Here is a 10,991-nt window from a genome sequence, read left to right as displayed (position 1 = left end):
AAGAAACGGACAAAGAAGCTAAGACCTTATGCAAGGGAGGCTGGAAAGTCCAAGATCAAGGTGCTGGCAGCTACAGTGTCTGGTGAGAACTGGCTATGTGGTTCATAGACCCCCATCTTCTCACTGTGTTGTGGCATGGGGGAAGGGGCCAGGGGTTTCTCTTAGGTGTCTTATAGGAACACTAATCCCATTCATGAGAGCTCCACCCTCATGACCTAATCACCTACCAAAGGCCCACCTCCAAACACTACTGCACTGGGCATTAGTTTTCAAAAACTAAATTTTTAGGGACACAACATTCAGTTTGTGGCACTATCTGAATCACTTTTATGATCTGACCTACCTCATATTTATTTTAAAATATTTCAGGAGGTTAGGAAAAATGGACACTTTAACAGAGCTTAACAGTGGTTACCTCTGGGCATGGGGGTGAGTGGAAGAGGGGGCTGGAAAACAAGGTGATAGTGGAAAAAAGATCTTTGATTTCTTATGTTTCACCATATTGTTTTACCTTCTTATTTTGAAATTATTATAAATTCACAGGAAGTTGCAAAGATAGTAGAGAGAAGTCCCGTGTTCCCACTCTGTTTCTCCCAACAGTTATATGACATTTTATGCTAACTCTAGCACAGTATCAAAGCCAGAAATTTGATATTCATACAACATGTTTCTCTAGTTCTGTCATTTTATTACATGTGTAATTTATGTAACTACCATGTTTTGCTATATATTTAAAATATTAGAAAGCATGGATTTATACTACTTGAATAATTAACTTTAAAAAGATGATGAAAATCACTGTAATCTCAAAATTCATTCATTTAACAAACACTAATGGCTACATAGCTTCAACTGTGTATGGCCAAAGAAAGTACTTCCAAGAAGGAGCATTTGATATAGCTGATCACTCCCTCTTCTTGCAAATACTTTATTTATATGGCCATATTTTGTTTTCTGCCTACCTCACTGCCACTCCTTCTTAAGTTGCCTTTACTAGAATGCCCCAGGGCTCAGTTCTTGTCCTTTTCAACTCCAGTCTCTTCCTTGGTGATCTCATCCAGTCTCATGACTACTCAACATCTCCACTTGGCTCTCTAATAATATCACAAACTCAACATATATAAAACTAATCTGACTTTCCCTTCCCTTCCCAATGTGCTCTAACCTCAGCTTTCCCCAACTGTAGTTAGAGACAATTCTCTCTCTCCAATTGCTCAGTCTAGAACCTTAGCGGCCTTCTTGACTCCTGTTTTATTTTACACCCCACATCCAACCCATGAGGAACTCCTGATAATTCTGTTTTCAAAATATATCCAGACTCCAATCACTTCTCCACGTCTACTACCATGATTGGGCCACTGCCCTTATTAGTCTCCTTTCAGTCTAGTCTCAACAAAACATCCTGACTGATCCTTTTAAAAACTTGGAGAAAAGAGAAAAAAAAACGTAGATAAATCTTATCAGCACTCTGCTCAAAGCCCAGCAATGCTGCCCATTTCAATGACATTAGGGACCCTAAGGGAATACCCCAGCCCTTCCCTCACTAACCTCATCTCCTACCTACAACTCTTCTCCCTCACACTGCTCTAGACACACTGGCTGGGCCTCCTTGCTTTCCACCAACACGCCAGGCTCACTCTCGCCTTACTACCTTTACCCAACCTGTTTCCTTTGCCCAGAATGTTCTGCCAGATATCCCAATGACCAACCAACTCCCAAACTTCCCTTGCCCAAGTATCACCTTTTCAATAAAGCCTATCCCAACCATCCTATTTAATACTGTAAATCACTTCCAGACCCCGGCATACCCACTGCCCCTTGCCTCAGTTTACTTTTGTCTTTTCCCAGCGCACTTACCACCTTCTATGACAGGATGGTTCAAAAGTATCAGAACACATTGAAAATTGTACTCTCAATAACTGATTATAATTGAACAGGTGTCAAAACAAATTTTTAAGGGAACAGTTTATTTCCATATACTTATAAATGCTCAATATATGGCCCTATCACACCACATACATCAATCCTGTACTCTAATTCATCCCAGACTCTTAGCAGCTTATCACCACTGGTGACTACAAAAGAACCACAATGGGTTCCTTCATTTCCTCAAGGTTTTGAGGAAAGCAGCAGCAACCCAAGGTTCTTGATATAACCACATAAGTCACGTAGTTTAATATCTAATATCTTGGTGGTGACTTACTTGACTCTTTTTAATCACCTTGTAAACTAGACAATTTAACTCTGTGCACTATTTATTATCTATTTCTCTCCACTGGAATTAAAGTTCCATAAGGGCAGAAATCTTTGTTTTGCTCACTGTCTCCCAAGTACCTAGAACAGTGCCAGCACATTGCAGGTGGTAAATAACTTTCTGAATGAACAAAAATTTGAGAAAATTTTACTACACAAATAAGAAATCTTCATTTTTAAAAATCCAACAATATCGTAGATATATTGGCACGCAATATCTATCCCAATTTCTCTCCAGTATGCCTTCCTGTACTACAGGAACGTGAAAGCTTTCCAAAAAAAAAAAAAAGTATTTCCTAGACTCTCCTGCAGCTAGGGTTCCAGATGTTTTCCTCAATTTCATCATTTATGAAATTTATTAGACTGAAAGTCAGAAAAAGGCCACTTGATCCCACAGGTAAGTACCAACTTAAACGTGCTTAGTTCTTCTACAGCAGTGTATGGAGAGGTCCCAAAGTCTAGTCCAGGGTTTCTCAAAGTGGGGTCCACAAGCTGAATTCTTTGAGAGCTCACGATTGGGGGCAGGGGGTTCTTTTTTCCTTCTCTTCTATTTTTGTGCACCAAGCAATGGCAGCATAATTAATGATTTTGTTACAAATCAGCTGTGTGTGATAGTGCACAGTAGGACCATGTTCATTTGGTTAGAGTTGGCCTTGATAATTGAAGACTGCAGGACACAGGGAGAAGATAATAGGCTAATGACTATCAGCCTCTCCCTCTCAAATTGCCTCCCCTAATCTCCCCTCATGCACTGCTAACTGCCTTATAGGAGCAAATAAGCTCTACAAGTGTAATGAAAACCTGGAGGGAAATTTTAATTTTAATGAAAAAAACTTTATACCCAGTTGCCCCCACTCCTAATGCTTTGTTATTGGTCTGAACATTCCAAAATGTGGACTAAATAAATTACCAGGGACTTCTACTGTGAAATGTTTGGACTTTTTGTGATTTTCTCATTTAATTGTTTGGTATGTCCTTATGTCTCACACATTAACATTTGTAATTTACAAATATGCCTGATAATCCAATGTGGCAATTTTTGAGGCTGAGGTGTGAAAGGAAGGTCAGTGGACAATTCTGGTAAGATTAGTAATGAAGAGTTGTATCATGCGAGTCATTTCACTAAATTAATGCAACAAGAGACACACAAAAAACATACCCTTCTAATGAAAACTACTTATCAATGGATTTATACAATGGAATATCCTATTCCATTTTGTGTTGTCTGTGGAAAACAACGTTTCAAGTGCAGCAATGGCTCCAGCAGTATTCAAAAGACACAGCTGCAAATTATAGTCATTTGACACGTTAAAGGTATTAATGGGATCTCAAAATAAGCATAATAAAGCTTTTGCTTTAAAAAATTACATATAATGAAAAGGCTGAGGTAGCAAGTTATATAGTAGTAGACCTTACTGACCGGAAAAAGGAAAGCCACCCCAGTTGCTGAGAACCTAATACGGCCAGAATGTAAAATTATGCTGAGTGAAATGTTTATATGAGATGCAGTAAGAGAAATTTTTAAAGTTCTACAGTACAATAACAGTAAGGTAAGTCAATGTATTGACATGTCATGTGATGTTAAAGACCTACGTGATAATAGGAAAACAAGTTTCTCTAACCAGATTGATGAGCCAACAGAGTTCATCATCTGTAATATTTATAAGATTACATTATGTATTTATAGATTTTATAAGATTTGAAAATGGTGAAATCAAGAAAACCTTTTTTTGCTACAGAGTGCTGCCCAAAGCCAGCAAAGGACAGGATATTTAATGTTTTGTCCTCTGTCTAGAAACAAAAGGTCCCTCTTGGAGGAACTATGTTGGCATCTGTGCTGAAAATGTCCCACCAACAGCTGGCTCCATGTGAAGATGTGCCACTATTGTTTAAACTCTCCCCACACCCCGAAAAAAAAACCAAAAATCAAAAATCTGACTTCTCAACACAGTGTTTTCTTCACAGAGAAATGCTAGTGTCAAAAGCTCTGGGAGATGAAATGAAAAAGTTCTATTTGAAGCTACAAAAAATGATTGACTTTATTAAACAAAAACCTGTTTACTCAAAAATGATTAAAGAGCTGTGTGAAAGCCTGGACAAAGAGCACAAAAATCTCCTGCTCCATGCAGAAGTCCAGGGGGCTTAGCAGATGAAGAGTTCTCAACAGGACATCCAAGCTGAATGGTGAGCTGCAGGGGTACTTTTGCAAACACAGTAGGCCAGATTCTGCTAAGTGCTTAGAGGATGAAGAATGGCTACTGAAACTAGCCAACTTAGCAAAGATTTGTTATCACATGAAACAAATGAACCACTCTCTGCAAGACTTTAAAGAAAGCATTTTGACTTCAAGTGACAAGATTCTTGGGGAAAAGATCAAGTGACAAAAGGATATCAAAAGATGCTCTTATTGCTGCTTGGACTTGAGAGGGAAAAAGGATATATCTGCAAATCCCAAGTCTTGCTGACCTAGGGGAACAAAATTTAAAAATAAAATAGAACAGTATTTTCCCTTTCTTTTCCAACAAGTATAGGGCTGAAATGAGAGACCCTTTCTCTGAATCATCTGTGCAGGCTGAGAACTTGACTTTGAGGAGGAAGAATTTTGCACTCTGCGGTCTGACTATGAACCCAAGATGGTATTTACTGATCTGCCCCTAAAAAGTGCTGGATTTCTATCAAAGAGTAGTGTCCTGCACATCATAAGAGGGTAATGAACATCTTGCTGCCAGCTTTCAATTTCATTATATGTGTATGGAATTTTTTGTTTAACAAGCATCAAGAGCAAGTAGGAAATCATCTTATGTCAGTCGAAAATGAAATCTGTGAATGGTTATTTAAAGTTCAACCAAAGAAAACAAAAACAAGTTTCATATGAAAGACATAAACTTCACTATTTTTAGTCTTAAAAACTAATAAGTTTATTGTATAAAACCTTTTGATAAAATATCAAGTGATCAACACACATATATATACTCATTTGTAATTCCTGGACCTATATTTGAGCCTCATCATGTCAGTCAGGAAAAAAAGAGTTTGTTTTTTATCAAATTCTGGTATAAATTCTAATGGGCTATATTTTTATTACTATTACTTTGGCTTATGGTTTTTAGATAGCAAATATCTGCACTGTCAATAATTTTCATGTTTGTAGTAAACACTAGTTAAAATCAGTTTACAGTGGTACCGGCAAAAAGATAGACAAAGAGACCAATGGAATGGAACTGCAAGTCTAGAAATAAACACATACATTTATGGCCTATTGATTACTGACAAGGGTGTCAAGTCCATTCCATAATGAAAGAACAGTCTCTTCTATTGCTGGGACAACTGGATTTCCACATGCAAAAGAATGAATTTGAACACCCACTCACGCCATATATAAATATTAACTCAAAATGAATCAACGAGCTAAATATAAGCACTAAAACTCTTAAAAGAAAACATGGGAGTAAATCTGTATGACCTTGAATTTGGTGATGGATTCTAAGTTATGGCAACAAAAGCATTAGGAACAAAAAATAAATAAATAAATTGAACTTCAAAATTAAAAACTTCTGTGCATCTAAGGACATTGTCAAGAAAGTGAAAAGACAACATACAGAATGGGAGAAAATATTTGCAAATCATACATCTCATAAGGGTTTAATATCCAGGGACTTCCCTGGTGGCGCAGTGGTTGAGAGTCTGACAATGCAGGGGACACGGGTTCAATCCCTGGTCCGGGAAGATCCCACATGCCATGGAGCAACTAAGCCCATGCGCCACAACTACTGAGCCTGCGCTCTAGAACCCACGTGCCACAACTACTGAAGCCGGTACACCACAACTACTGAGCCCACACACCACAACTACTGAAGCCGGCAAGCCACAACTACTGAAGGCTGCACACCTAGAGCCCATGCTCTGCAACAAGAGAAGCCACTGCAATGAGAAGCCCGCACACCACAACGAAGTGTAGCCCCTGCTTGCCACAACTAGAGAAAGCCTGGGCACAGCAATGAAGACCCAATGCAGCCAAAAATAAGTAAATAAATAAATAAATTTAAAAAATAAAAGAATGTGGATAAATTGAAACCCTCACACATTGCTGGTGGGAATGTAAAATGGTGCAACCACCATGGAAAACAGTTTGGCGGTTCCTCAAAAAGAATTACCATATGACCCTGCAATTCTACTCGTAGGTATATACCCACAAGAATTGAAAACAGAGACTCAAACAGATAATTGTACGTCAACGTACATAGCATTCTTCACAACACCAAAACATAAAAACAACCTAAGTGTCTACTGAAAGATGAATGTAGAAAATGTGGTATATACACAAAATGGAATGTTATTTAGCCATTAAAAGGAATAAAGTTCTAACACATGCTACAGTATGAATGAACCTTGAAAACATTATGCTAAGTGAAATAAGTCAGAAACAAAACAACAAATATTGTATGCTTCCACTTATATAAAATATCTATAACCGGCAAATTCATAGAGATATAAAGTAGATTAGTTTACTGGGGGCTGGTGGCAAGGGTGAATGGGGAGTCACTGCTTAATGGTTGCAGAGTATCTGTTTGGGGTGATGACAAATTTTGGAAATTAGATAGTGATGACTGTTGTATAACATCGTGAAAGTAATTAATGCTACTGAATTATAAGCTTAAAAATGGTTAAAATGGCAAATTTTATGTTAAATATATTTTACCACAATAAAAAGATAATTTTTTTAAAACTCAGCTTACAATATTTTTTTAAACTAAGTCTACCAAGGCTACTTTTCAAAAAAATTGAATCCCATTTTAGCTTAAGCCAGTTATTTAACAGAAATTTATTATCATCACCATATGTGTTTTTAAAAATCATAAAAAGGAAAGAGATTAGTCTCCAGAACAGTAAGCTAAGTTTAACTACCTGGTTATTTTTCAAGTAAGGTGGGTTAAAGTCTTTATTTGCATTAAATAAAGAAAAATAAAATTACTCTTGTACAAGCTATATACCACAAGCCATGCTATTGATATCTTGTATAGTAAAAATCTGTAAGACTCCTAGGCCTACTTGGATAAAGTACAAAAATACAGTGGGAAATTTTAGGAAAAGGAAAAACTTTTTTCTACCTGCATTACTAACTCACATAAGAGTTTATATCCTGTGTGCAGATGGAGATCCATACAAAAGAATAGACTAATTAGATGGCCAAAATATATAGAGGCACAGAAAAATATCATTCTCTATCAAAAAAGCATTAGCAATCATTACTGGAGTACTGTATTGTAAGGCCTAAAATTTCAAGTGCTGTTCTGACAGCTTTGAGCCTCACAGGGCCCCAGAGGCCTAATGAGAGTTCTCCCACCCTCACCATAGCCAACAGGAAAGACTCCTCACCCAGCTCAGTCCACTATCAGCTGAATCAGTTGCACTCCACTCAGTCCTCAACCCAACTAGTTTCAGTTCCCTGCCAGTCCTCAGAATTATTCAAACAAACTAATCACATCCTCCCACGGGGGTGGAGAGTTGCGGGGAGTACTTCATCCTTTTGTTACTCCAAAGCCAATCTCCCATAGACAATTTGGCTAGTTTACTCTACTCCCAAGTACCATTCCCATAGGTTGTGAGTACATGTAACTAAACAATTACTGTCTCATCTGATCAGGGTCAGGTAGCAGCCATCTTGTACCATTTAGGACAGGAGATCTCTCTTTCACCAATCAGGTGAAGGGAGGTGAATAGGAGGTGGTCAGACAATTACTATATCTAAACTTTCTGTTTACACTAATATCACACCTGTAACCTGAGACCTGAAAATTATTTCATGGATCCTCCAGGGTATAAAAATTGAGAAAGGCTAGTCTAGTCTCTTGTAGGCAGGGCTGGTACAGACCAGAACAGGTCCAGTGTGGTTCTAGAGCTGGTTAAGTATAGCAGGAGATTCCTGAGCACCATGGCCTCCTGACCACAACATTTTCCTGATTTTAAAACAGCAGTAAAGATCTAAAGGCAATTTCACAATTAGACAGGAGGCCTCTTAGTCAAAAAAAGACAATAACTCCCTGTGCTTCTCAGTTCTGTGCAGAGGTTTTGGAGGTTGTTCCTTTGAAGCTCAATCAAGAGTCTCTTTCTTTAGATGTCTAAACAATTCTGTAAACCACTTAATACCTGTGCTAGATATTGATTCATTCCCCCTCCTCTCCAAATTCACCCTTTTTGCCTGTACTGTGAAAATGGATTTATGTACTTAAAATACCAATTTCTTTGCCAACTGACATGATATTAAGCTTTGTCAAGAGAGCACTGGAAAGACACTGTAGGGGAAAAAGATTCTGTTTCATGGTTCCAATGTGCTCACTTGGCTGCAGCAGGCAAGGCTTCTCCAGGACCCACCCCGACAAGGATGGTTTCTCCAGCACCAGATTCCTGCAGCAGTGCAGCTTCTCCAACAGGAGGTTAGGCAGTTTTGTAGCAGAGTGCCGCTGGTGAGTCACCTCCCCAGGAACGCTTTCCCTGGTACCCAAGAGGGCACATATCCAGCAAATTCTCCTAGTGCCACACCTTACCTACTTGACTTGAACGTGCCCTACCTAACCAAGGATAGATGTCAGTGAGCCCTGGGGTTAGAAACTGCTCTTTATATCAGCTATTCCTATATTCTTTAGCATTACCTTGACTTCTTACTGGTAAATCCCATATTGCTCCAATCCCCTGTTACAGTCAGTAATTCTTTTTTTTTAATTTTTGTTGGAGTATAGTTGATTTACAATGTTGTGTTACTTTCTGCTGTATGGCAAAGTGAATCAGTTATACATATAAATATATCCATTCTTTTCCCATATAGGTCATTAGAGAGTACTGAGTAGAATTCCCTGTGCTATACAGTAGGTCCTTATTAGTTATCTATTTTATATATAGTAGTGTACATATGTCAATCCCAATCTCCCAATTTATCCCTCCCTCCCTTTCCCCCCCGGTAACCATAAATTTGTTTTCTATATCTGTGACTCTATTTCTGTTTTATAAATAAGTTCATTTGTACTTTTTTTAGATTCCACATATAAGCAATATCATATATTTGTCTTTGTCTGACTTACTTCACCTAGTATGATAATTGCTAGGTCCACCCATGTTGCTGTAAATGGCATTATTTCATTCTTTATTATGGCTGAGCAATATTCCATTATATATACGTACCACATCTTCTTTATCCAATCCTCTATCAATGGACATGTAGGTTGCTTCCATGTCTTGGCTATTGTAAACAGTGCTGCAGTGAACACTGGGGTGCATGTATCCTTTCAGATTATGGTTTTCTCCAGATATATGCCCAGGAGTGGGATTGCTGGATCATATGGTAGTTCTATTTTCAGCTTTTTAAGGAACCTCCATACTGTTCTTCATAGTGGTTGTACCAATTTACATTCCCACCAACAGTGTAGGAGAGTTGCTTTTCCTCCATACTCTCTAGAGCAATTATTGTTTGTAGACTTTTTGATGATGGCCATTCTGACCAGTGTGAGGTGATACCTCATTGTAGTTTTGATTTGCATTTCTCTGATAATTAGTGATGTTAAGCATCTTTTCATGTGCTTTTTGGCCATCTGTATGTTTTCTTTGGAGAAATGTCTATTCAGATCTTCTTCCCATTTTTTGATTTTTTTGTTTTGTTTTGTTTTTTGGTTTGGGGGGTTTTTTTTGACATAGAGCTACATGAGCTGTTTGTATATTTTGGAGATTAATCCCTTGTCGGTCGCTTCATTTGCAAATATTTTCTCCCATTCTGTGGCTTGTCTTTTCATTTTGTTTATGGTTTCCTTTGCTGTGCAGACACTTTTAAGTTTAATTAGGTCCCATTTGTTTATTTTTGTTTTTATTTTTCATTACTCTAGAAGGGATCGACTGTCCTAAATTGTACAAGATAGCTACTACCTGACCCTGATCAGATCAAAAAAGATACTGCTGTGATTTATGTCAAAGAGTGTTCTGCCTATGTTTTCCTCTAAGAGTTTTATAGTGTCTGCCCTTACACTTAGGTCTTTGATCCATTTGGAGTTTATTTTTGTGTATGGTGTTAGAGAATGTTCTAATTTTATTTTTTTTACATGTAGCTGTCCAGTTTTCCCAGCACCACTTCTCAGCCTTTTGGCTAAGATCAAGTGTAGTCAATAATTCTTTATACTATTCTTTCCCTGTTAAATTACTATGTGGCTTCTATCTCCTGATCGGACCCAGACTGATATATCACAACAATTTTTTAAGCTCTTTAGTACCCCATGGTAAATAAATCCTCTCTGCTTAAGTTACATCAAGTGGATTCTGTTCTCTATAATTAAGTCTTCACTGTTTTCTCTTTGAATAAAGAATTTTTAGGGGTGGGGTGGGTGGAAGGATTTTACAATATTCATAACATCATTTTTTTTAATTAGGAAGTGATACTAATTATACATAGCCAGGGTTAAGAATGGCTACTGAAGATTATATTCCCAGGTCAGGCTATTAAATAGTTTAATTGTAATATTAACTTCATCTTAGAGTACTACCATTCCTGTAATGCCTAACCACTATTTTAAAAAATTAGTCTACAGTGAGATACCACTTCACACCTACTAAAATATCTATAATAAAAAACACAGATAATAACAAGTGTTAACAAGGATATGGAGAAACTAGAACCCTTATTATACATTGCTGATGGGAAAGTAAAATGATACAGCTGCTTTGAAAACAGTCTAGCAGTTCCTCAAAAAGCTAAACAT

General features: G+C 37.6%; 1 protein-coding gene across 4 annotated transcripts in view; it reads right to left on the bottom strand.

Moving 5' to 3' along the window:
- AGTPBP1 (ATP/GTP binding carboxypeptidase 1) overlaps positions 1–10,991 on the bottom strand; it is a 178,751-nt gene that overhangs the window by 149,747 nt on the left and 18,013 nt on the right. The window lies entirely within an intron of this gene.

The sequence above is a fragment of the Balaenoptera ricei genome, chromosome 6 (assembly GCF_028023285.1).
Source record: "Balaenoptera ricei isolate mBalRic1 chromosome 6, mBalRic1.hap2, whole genome shotgun sequence".
NCBI lineage: Eukaryota > Metazoa > Chordata > Mammalia > Artiodactyla > Balaenopteridae > Balaenoptera > Balaenoptera ricei.
The sequence above is the reverse complement of the archived record's forward strand: the minus strand, read 5'-3'. Positions and strand labels throughout refer to the sequence as shown.